Source organism: Panthera leo, chromosome D1, assembly GCF_018350215.1.
Source record: "Panthera leo isolate Ple1 chromosome D1, P.leo_Ple1_pat1.1, whole genome shotgun sequence".
NCBI classification, from domain to species: domain Eukaryota; kingdom Metazoa; phylum Chordata; class Mammalia; order Carnivora; family Felidae; genus Panthera; species Panthera leo.
The window spans coordinates 41338995-41347813 of record NC_056688.1 but is presented as its reverse complement, the minus strand read 5'-3'; the positions used below and the strand labels follow the sequence as shown (position 1 = coordinate 41347813).

The following is an 8819-nucleotide window of genomic DNA, read 5'->3' as shown; positions in this document are numbered from 1 at the left end:
ACTTTCCTATGGCTGCTAATTAATCAATGTTATAAAACTATGTAAAAACAAATTGAGGGTTGATGAAATCTGTCCTAAGAGTTTTTCCATGTCTTGATGGGCCAGTTGTGTATGTCAAGGGTACTGAAATAGTACTGAATAGTCCTGAATAGAAATCCCTCTCCCTAGGCATGCAATGCATTCATAATATCCATCTTCTATCCTCACAGCCCTAAATTAAACACTCACTAGAGAGTGCCTCCAGTTCTGGACTGCCCTGGAGCAGCACTGTGACCTTAAGCAAATTATTTGGTTTCCCCATCTTTAAAGGGACAATAATAAATGTGTGTTATAAGAATCTTATAAAGTGTGAAACTGAAAATATGAATAAAGTAACTGCATGAACTAAACCTCTTCTCCCTCCTTCTCACCCTCCCCACCATCCTTCTGATAAACTGTTCTGATAAAAAAAAAAAAGACTAGAATGACCGATTCAGCCACACCAAGGTCAATGACTAATGACTAGTTATTCAAAGTTTTCCCTTTGCTGATCCCCACCTCTTTGGTTTGCCTTTCCCCACTTAATTCCCACATGCGTATTCTGACCTGCTCCAGCTCCTGGGAGTGCCCTGCTTTCCTGCCAGGAGGATTTAAACACCTGTCTCCCAATGTGGGGTCAGGGGATGGAAGGAAAATAAATCATTCACAAATCCACTCACCCATCCACTCATGCCATCATTCAGTAAACACTTAAGGGATAGATATCATGTGCCAAGCTCTGAACTAAGTACCAAAGACATGAAGAAACATAATAGCAGCAATAATAATAAGAACAAGAACAACAACAGCATATGGCCCATGCCCTCAAGTTGCTCACCACGTAGGGAGGGAGACAGAAATACAAGCAGGTCACTGCCATGCAGCATGACGATTACAACACAAGAGGCAAGCTACTACGGCTAGATGCTGGATCTGTGTCTGTGTCATACAGAAGGACCGCAGCCCATCAGTCCAGTCTTGTTTCTGAACTCTGCCTCACTCATGTTCTCGGCATCCTGGTGCCCCCAGGACAGGCGTCCTACTTTGCTCTAATCAACCTGTCTCCCGGAGACTCATGTCTAGTCCTGTGATTAGGGTCCACACCAAGTTACTAGGCTACCCTGATGTTTTTACCCCTGCCTGGATTCTGTCACTGCCTCCCCTATCACCCGTCACAGGCTTGCTGGACACATCCGGGTTCTCCAGCTTTGCTAGCATTACCTTAGAATACCCTGCATGCTCTCTGCCAGGCTAGAATTTCTCTCAGTCACTTTGTCTCCTCCGTCCTCACCCCCACCTCCAATCATGTCCTGACAATGTTTCCAGGTGATCCTTCTGCACTCTGAAGTCTGAGAGCCCCCTATAAGGAATTCCCCTAGGCAGGTGTATCAAAGGTTCTTTGGGACTCCTTCCCATGACTCTTGTTTCCCTACCAGGTGTTGGAAAACATTCAAGTTCAGTAATTTCTGAGTATTTGCTATGTACCTGACACTGTGGTAGACACTGGGGAGATAACGGTGAGCGGACTGCAAAGACATGGGACTCCCTGCAGTCACATCTATAACCACAATCCTAGAAACAGCTCTTCTCAAAGTATGAGCAGCAGTGGATATGGAGAAGACAGTTGGCTCCAGCATTCCATGGCCAAAAAAAAAAAAAAAAGAAAAGAAAAAGAAAAAGAGCTATTTTTTTGCAGAGGTCCCGGTACCTGAAGGTATAAAATTAAATGAGCTTCTTTCTCATCTTTACTCCCTGTTTCTCTTCCATCTTAACTCTCTGCTTCTCACAGCCTCTTAGGAGAGACATATATTAAACGTAATTATACTTTACAAAACTTTCAAGAACAGCTGTGATAAGTGCTAAAAATAAAAAGGTATCTACTATATGCCTGGCATCACGCTGTATGCAAAGCCCAAAGAAAGATACATTAGAAACAATTTCTGCCCTAAGTAGCTCATAGTATAGAAAGAAAGTGCAACATAAAAATTACCATAAAATATAAATTATAAAATGCACTATCTTCAAGTGACTGATTCTTCTTGAGAGCGGCATGTGGAAGAAGATTTTACATATGCCTAGAACCAACCTGAAAGCACAAGTCCCATATTTTAGATGCCATGGATATGGAGTCATAGACACCTAGTCACCTCTACCTACATATCAGATTAGCAACATTCTGGATGTATCTCAGTGTCAAAGCATTTCTCAAGAAAAATGCATTTCAAGACCTTTGCATGTCTGTTAGAAAAGAGAGAAGTATGCAGCTATATAAAAATAGCTGCCATTTACTGGTGCTAACATTATGCTGGGTTTCATGCTAAGACACAGGATTGTAAATAATTCTCACAGCTGGCCTTTAATGTTGGCATTAGTATTATCCCTGGTTTTCTGATGAAGTTGAGTTTCAGAAACAATCCTTCACTTGCTAGATCAAGTGCCAGGCAGTGACAGAGCTGGGATTTAAAGCCGGGTCGCCCTTACTCCAGAGTCCCAGCTCATTCCTACTATGCTTTGCCACCTTAAATAACTTTCTTCATCTCCTCTGAGCTTTGTCTTTTGTTTAGTTTAGTATTTCTTTGGTAGAATTTTTCTGGGTACTGTATTGAATACTTACTCATGTCAAGTGCTTAGCTGGGGACACTGACAAAAGGCAACACTCTGACTTCTGGAAGAACTTAGTTATTTAAACCAATCCTACCACAGTGTGATTAGAAAACATGGCCCAAATGGTTACTGGGTGCTCCAGAGCCTGTCTTCCATTTGATAACTGAAACCCATCAGGACCACCGACTTACTCCACGCACTGGAGGCACAGGCTTAATAAGAAATGGCCTCTGGCCAAACTGTGGAAAGAGCCCAAATGCCCACCGACTGATGAATGGACAAAAAAGATGTGGTGTACATACAACAGAATATTACTCAGCCATCAAAAAGAATGAAATCTTGCCATTTGCAATGATGTGGATGGAGCTAGAGTGCATTAAGTGAAATAAGTCAAAGAAAGACAAATACCATATGATTTCACTCATACGTGGAATTTAAGAAACAAAACAGATGAATGTATGGGGGAGGGGGAAAGAGAGAGGGAAATAAACCATGAGACACAGAAGGATAAAGAGCAAACTGAGGGTTGACGGAGGGAGGTGGGTGAGGGATGGGCTAGATGGGTGAGGGGCATTAAGGAGGGCACTTGTGATGAGCACTGGGTGTGGTATGTAAGTGATGACTCATTGAATTCTACTCCTGAAACCAATATTGCACTGTATGTTAACTAACTGGAATTTAAATAAAAATTTGAAAATAAAAAATAAAGTAGAAAAGGATAAAAAGAATAAGAAAATGGCCTATGACCTTAAGGGGTTTCCAGTGTAACAGTGGGGAAAACAAGATATTAAGCAAACAATCATTGTTGCAATGGCAGAAATCTGAAAGTGGTGCTATACAAACTCAGGTGATAGGGGGTGGGGGGCAGACCAAGAAGGCTTCTTGGAAGAGGCAGCACTTGCATGGAATCCACAAGGGTGAGAAGAAACTAGGTAAAGTTGGGGGTGTGTTGTAAGAACATTCAAGGCAGAAAGACAGCAATGTGTGAAGAAAGTCTCTGTCTGAAACGGGAGAACTGGAGTGCCTGGGTGGATCTGTTGGTTGAACATCCGACTACTGATTTCGGCTCAGGTCATGATCTCACAGTTCATGAGATTGAGCCCCACGTGGGGCTCTGCACTGACAGCATGGAGCCTGCTTGGGGTTCTCTCTCTCCTCTCTCTCTGCCCCTCCTTCATTCATATTCTCTTCTCTCTCTCTCAAAATAAATACACGTTTAAAAAAAAACAGAAAACCACACCTAGATCGATACTGATTTTCTTAACTCATTATGCAAGTACTGAGCATAGGGTTAAGAAAACTGGCGTTAGCATTAGGCAGACCTGGTTTCAAAACAAATTAGCACTCTCTGCACCTTGATTCCTGAACCTAAAAAATGGGGATAATACCTATTTTTGAAGAACGAATGAAATCATGCAAAACCACAGAATTTAACGATGGTATGCATTATTCATGTTGTTATTGGCACTTGTATATCACGAGGTGACAGAGTAGACCATTACCATCCGATTAGGGGCTTATATTATACGTTGTTTCAAGTCATAAAATACTATCCAGAATCCCCCTCAGAGTCTCCAAGGGAGGATATGGATCAGCGCTGTTTATGGAACGAGAGCCATAATTCTCCTGTGATCAGGCCAGACACATCTATGAACGAGGCGTGCAGGAGCAAGCAGTAACTGACAACCAGTTTTGCTTTGTTTTCTAAGAACTGTAATGGCCTCAGCCTCCTTCCTTCCTCTCAGTGAGCTTGAGCAGAACAAAACCAGAATTTATTTCACTGTACTGCCAACACTTCATTTCATTTCCCTGGAATAATTCTCTGGGCACATCCTTGGCTGTTTCTTATTTGTCAGCCCTCTCCCAGTGCAGCTTAGGAGATCTTAGAGGAGAGATGCTGAATCAATATTTGAGCTTTATGTGGGCCCTGGAAAAGCCCTGAATACACAGCTGAGGCCCAAACCTGCCTCGAATGCAGTCCTGTCCCACTGAGTAGGCTTCTGACCTGGAAGTGAGGCTGGGATGCAAAGGCTACTCCCGTGCGGTTTGTCTAGGACCCCAGAAGAGCCTCAGATGCCTGGCTTTCAGAGGTAAAATGGCTGTCTCATATTGACCACCACTACTGCCATTCCCCACCCCCTGACCTCTGGATTTGCCCTGTCACTCACGAGGTCTGAAGTGGGAGTCACTGGGCCTGAATTCTCGTCTTAGCTCTGCTTACACCCATCGTTGACTTCTCTGGTCTCAGTTTTCCCTCCTGACAATGGGCTGACTGGGCTATAACAACAATGTACTCACTTAATTAAGTTATTCAGTCATTCCACAAACATTAACTGCATACTTACTCATACCAGGCACACTGCTGGGGATACCTCTGAAAACAAAATGTTTCATGGTCTTTGCCACTCTTGCTATATTGCAGGAGAGCACAGACATCAACACAAGCACATAACTCCAAATGTTAGGAGTTAATACAAGCAGGAAAGAAGGAAGAGTAACTTCTTTCTACCCTTCTGAAAACAGAGCAGGCTTGGAGGCTTATATGGAGTGTTGAGCACTGTGTACATAGGCTCAGGAAGATGAAATGGGTACGTTTGGAGAGGTACAACCTGAGGAAGTCACTGAGATTCCAAGGAGATTTGAAACTGGTCACATGAAGAACTACAGATATATAGCCATGGAAAAGAAGACCTGCTAGAGAGGGTGGAAATTTATTTTTTAAAAAAAGTCTTCAAATAATTAAAGTGTTGCCATGTGGAAGAAAGATTAAACTTGTTCTAGGTGGTCTCATGAAGTAAAACTGTGACCAGCGACTGGACATTGGAAGGGAATAGATTTGGTTCAAAATGAGAAGTCCCACAAACTAAAGAGACAACAGAACAGGCTGTTTCAGGAGCTAGTGAATTCCCTGAAAGTGTTGAAGCTGAAGCAAGACAGATGACCATATGGGCAGAGCATACTTCACTTTAGTGAATATCTAGACAGAGTCGACAATCCGTCCACAGTGAATGAATGAAGGACTGAAGTAATCAATGCATCAAGGCCCAGAACTTGGCGCTTCTCCAGGAGAACTGAAAACAATACCTATAAAATCCTCTCATTCTGAGAATCTCAAATTCTATAGATCTATGATTCTGGCAGAAGTTGGCTGGCTGAAGAGGGAAGATTTGGGGAATATCAAGGAAGTCCCCAATCATACCAGATCTTTTTCATCTGCTCTAAATTGCAAAAGCTCTCAATTTCTGAATGGGAACAACAATACTTTTGTCATGAGGTGTGTTTTCTTTGGGTTTATTCATTTTTGAGAGAGAGAGAGAGAGACAGAGACAGAGAGAAGCCGTTGGAGAGGGGCAGTTGAGGGGGCAGCACAGAGGATCTGAAGCAGGCTCTATGCTGACAGCAGAGAGACTGATGAGAGACTTGAACTCACAAAATGTGAGAGCATGACCTGAGTTGAAATCAAGAGTCAGACACTTAACCAACTGAGCTACCCAGGCACTGTGTGAGATGTGTCCTTTAAAGGTAGAAGACAAGTACATATTACAGTGGGCTTAAATGAATGAATTCATGCACAGCATTTAAAATAGTGCCCAGTAGATATTTACTGTAGCTTTGGGCATTGGGATTTTGTTCCTTTTACACTCCAGAGACCTCTTTAGGTGAACAGCACAATTAACATGATTATTACACAAACCCTAGGGGATGGGCACCTGGGTGGCTCAGTCCATTGTGTGTTTGACTCCTGATTTCCACTCAGGTCATGATGTCACAGTTCCTGGGACTGAGCCCCGCATTGGCTCTGTGCTCACAGCACAGAGCCTGCTTGGGATTCTCTCTCTCTCTCTGTCTCTCTCTCTCTCTCTCTCTGCCCTACCGATCCTTGTGCACATGGGTGCATTTTCTCTCTCTCTCTCAAAATAAATAAATTAAAAAAAAAAAAAAAAACTAGGGGAGAGAGTTGGTTGGGGAAAGAGAAAGAGAAAAACTTGAATTCTTAAACTGATTGAACTTGAGATATCTGAACATTCCCAGACGAAAGAAGTGTCCCTAACATCAGACCAGATGAAAACTACCGGAGCTTGGGACTAGATGAGAAGAAATGGGAAAGAAAAAAATGAAGGTAAGTTACCGAAGCTCCAAATAACCAAAGTTATCTTCAGCGTGTGGACGAAGTAGACTGAGCTAATAAATACATTTGTTGACTGTGCCTTTGAGACGGTCTCTCGAATCTTGTTCTCCTCCCTACTTGTGGATGCTGCTGCCCTGAAGAGAGAAAAAAACACAAGTTAAACCAATGAAGCAGGAACCAGAGAGAGCAGGTGGAGTCAAAACTGCAGCGGGGGAAACTGGAATGATTTCCAAGAGGTTAGAGAGTGTGGAGCTGCAGATCGGTGTTGCTAGGTGAGAAAGGAAAAGGGAAAGGTGTTAAGCTGGTTCAAACTACTGTAAAATCTTCCACTTGGTGCCACTTGCCTGCTTTCGCCCCTCCTCCACACTGCTTAGTAGAATGGATTTGCAGGAAAATAAAGCTGATTATCTGCTTAAAAAGTCCAGCGAACTCACCAGGAACGTAAGATATACTTCAGATGCCTCAGCCTGGGCCAGCCCTGGCCTACCTACTGGCTTCATCTCCCTCTTTACCGAATATCACAGCACACTCATGTGAGGCTTCCCATCAGCCCCAGAGCCATCAGACCCTTTCTGGTCTTGCTGCCTTTACCTGTTCAATGCTCCCCCCCTGAAGCCATGCTTCTGTCCCACACAAACCCATCCTCTTCTTTATGTTCCTTCCTTAAGATCTCATTTGGGAAGCCATTTGGGAAGCCCTTATCAATACCTCCAGCACCTCAGCCCAACAAAGCCTCAACAGAGTTCATTTTTCTCAGAGTACTTATCTTCACATCTCTACAGAGTTTTTAGAGTGAGGTCAAAATCTCACTGCCCCAGTAGATCATGGTATCTTCAAAGACAAGAAAGTATATCATTATATACTAGTGCCTGCCTGGCACTTAGTAGGTATACTTATAAATGTTCGTTAAATAAATGGTTGATCAAACATTCACATTGAACTTCTTGGAAGCAAGACTCTTTACAAACAAAATAAGATTGCTATAATTTGTAATGTCTCTTTTATTTGTTCTCCCTCTACCTTTTTATGTTCTTTGTACCATTTGTACATTTATTTCAGCCTCACCAGACACTTATTCAACTCTTTTGATTTAATTTCTCCCTCCATAGATCAACTGTGTATGGACACCTCAGCTACAGAGCCTCTTGTTCGTAAATATCCACTGGATGGTTTTACTGGTCAGATGCCTTCCACATTTTAATGGAAAATACTTAAGAAGGTCTGCTCGATAAGCTGCATCATTTGCTCACACTCAAAAGGGACTGAGATGTGTCCATCAATAACAACTCACATTGCATTAAAATATAGATTAAAACACATAAAAGTAAAATAAACTTCATTTAGACTTAATAAAATTTAATGCCTTTTTCGAGAGTGCCAAATATTTTCAAAGGTGGACACTTTCAGAAAGAGCTTCCCTGACAGGAGAATGTCCCTCTGGAGGTTTGTTATTGGGATTCAGGATTGGTTAGCGGCTTTGTTCTCATCATTGCATGATTTAATGTGCTAAAACTGACAGCTTTATTTCTGGATTTTTCAAACGGGCAGCAGCAGTTCCTCGAAGGAAGGAAAAGGCACAGACACATCCCAGGCCTGAAGGAACAAGTGTGTCCTGAGAACACGGAGCCTTAATTGCAAGCTTATGTTAATGAGAGAAGCAGGGCAGACGGGTGTGGGGTGGAAGAAAGGGGCGCTTGTCCACCATTCAGACCAAACTCACTCTCACCTAATTGAGAAGCGGAGCTGTTTCTGGCTTGCCTTAGCACACAGCCCGGATGAGCCAACATGTGGATTCCCTATTAACTGTTGCTGCCTGTGATTTTTGTGATTTAAGAGAGGAGCTGACTATGTTTTTCACCACATTAATAGCAGGGAAACATATGATGAAGTGCCATGTTCTTTTCTAGAACCAGCTGCACTTCCAGTCAGACTCTGTGGATGGAGAGCCCCATGTGACCTCATGTCACTCAACAGTGTCTCTCCCCCATTGACAGTGAGTGGCACATGGCCAGCAGCTCTCCGCCGGCTTGGGCCCAATCATGGTCATGACCACACTGGTGACTGGGTG

General features: G+C 43.0%; 1 long non-coding RNA gene across 2 annotated transcripts; it reads left to right on the top strand.

Annotated features, from left to right (window-relative positions):
• The first annotated feature begins 6559 nt into the window (after nucleotides 1–6559).
• Nucleotides 6560–8050, top strand: LOC122200723. Of its 2 annotated transcripts, none has more exons than XR_006193901.1 (3): nucleotides 6560–6742; nucleotides 6892–7023; nucleotides 7861–8050. It is a non-coding gene; the product is annotated as an uncharacterized LOC122200723 (long non-coding RNA). The 2 variants fall into 2 exon arrangements; XR_006193902.1 differs by having other exon boundaries at nucleotides 6838–7023.
• Nucleotides 8051–8819: the final 769 nt, after the last annotated feature.